The sequence below is a fragment of the Triticum dicoccoides genome, chromosome 6B (genome assembly GCF_002162155.2).
Source record: "Triticum dicoccoides isolate Atlit2015 ecotype Zavitan chromosome 6B, WEW_v2.0, whole genome shotgun sequence".
In the NCBI taxonomy this organism is placed as follows: Eukaryota; Viridiplantae; Streptophyta; class Magnoliopsida; order Poales; family Poaceae; genus Triticum; species Triticum dicoccoides.
Window position 1 is genome coordinate 121474691 of NC_041391.1, and position 1665 is coordinate 121476355.

The 1665-nt window shown below is 38.5% G+C and overlaps 1 long non-coding RNA gene across 1 annotated transcript; it reads left to right on the top strand.

The window, feature by feature from the left end:
- Nucleotides 1–232: 232 nt before the first annotated feature.
- LOC119322421 lies at nt 233–957 on the top strand. Its single transcript, XR_005155600.1, has 3 exons — nt 233–300; nt 407–468; nt 778–957. It is a non-coding gene; the product is annotated as an uncharacterized LOC119322421 (long non-coding RNA).
- The last annotated feature ends 708 nt before the right edge of the window (nt 958–1665 follow it).

A 1665-nucleotide genomic window follows, 5' to 3' on the forward strand; every position in this document is an offset into this window, starting at 1 on the left:
TGGTTTTCAATCCATTCTTGCTAGATGTATCGTTGTTTTTCTTCTTCTAAGATAAGATGGTAGCATCACAAGTCATCCTATCATGTTGTACTAGTTCTTGAAGTATAAGATAAGATGGTGGCATCAGATGTGTGTTCTAACTTGTGGCTGCTTACTAGATGGATACATGCAGCTAGCTAGCAACCTAGTAGTACTAGTAAGAATATATGTGTTTAATTCTCTCCCTATATCTTGTGATTGATTCTAGGTATATACAGATGCCATCTCTGTCTGGCAACATATGGACCTGATTACATTCAGGTGCATATACTATACTTGAACAATCATTCATAGTGTGGTGTTTCAGCTAGGAATGTTGATTAATTCAGCATGCTTATGATTAATTCAACCTATTTTTTTATATCAGGTGCTCATTGAGCTGTCTAAGAACAAGTAGATCATCATTTCACCATCTTCGGCCGCCCCAGGGTATGTCATCTCTTTGGCCTCTTCCAGCACTTCTTCTTTGTTCCTGACTATAAAACTTGATGCATGTGCCCTGTTCTAAAGTAGAAAATCACTAATAGCTTGTACTGTCCATCTGTTGTGTTAACTTGCTCTATGATGGTACTTGATCATTTGTAAAATATATCTTAGTTTTCGCTGTTATGAGAATGTTATATGCATGGTTTCCTGTTAAATCTAAAGTACTGCAACAAATTTTCATCGTTATGAGAATTTTATATTCACGGATTCACTTGATTATGTTTCTAACTTTTCATAATTTATTATTTGCAGATGCTGGCCTTCATTCTTCAAAAGTTGGGTGTACAGGAGCTCTAGGAAGAAGAATCCCGAAGAAAAACCACACCCAGCAATGCGTTTTTAGCTCACTGGAGATAGTTATGTGTGAAGCTAGTTATGTGTATATTTAGTTGTATTTTATAGCTAAATACTAGATTTGGACTATGTACTTTGCTTGGCTGTTGTAATGTACTTTGCTTGGCTGTTGTATGAAATATTATGCCTTATTGGCTCTTTTTGAATCACATTATCTAATTGCAGAAATATAGAACTGACTTGTGGTAATTGGTTCCCATTTGACTAGTGGGACCTACTTTAAAATGGAAAAGAAATAAAAGAAAACTGACAAATGGGCTGGAAAAAGGCCGAGGCCAAAAAAAAGTGCAGTGTAAAATTCTGTTGCCCAAAAAATAAAAGTCTGTTGGGCATGGCCCATGTAGCTGACCAAACTTGAAAGGAAAAAACAATAAATGGGCTGAATTGTTGGGCTCGGCCCATGTAAAACACTGAATCGGACCGGGCTGATTCCTATCCACGTCAGCTTGCCATGCTGGATGCTACGTGGTCTGGGGATGTTTCTTGTGACCAAAAATTTGGTCGTGGAACCAACGACCTTTTACACATCGCAAAGAAGGTCGCTATAGTCAGTTTACGACCGCCAGCTTTTGACCTTCTATTTTTGGTCACAAAAAGGTCGCAAATGAAAAACTATGACCTTTCAGTGACCAATAGTGGTGGTCACAAGTTGACATATTTCTTGTAGTGCGAGTGGGCCCAGAGATACCTCTCTATCATACGGAGTGACAAATTCCAGTCTCGATTCGTGCCAACCTAACAGACACTTTCGGAGATACCTGCAGTGCAGCTTTATAGTCACCTAGT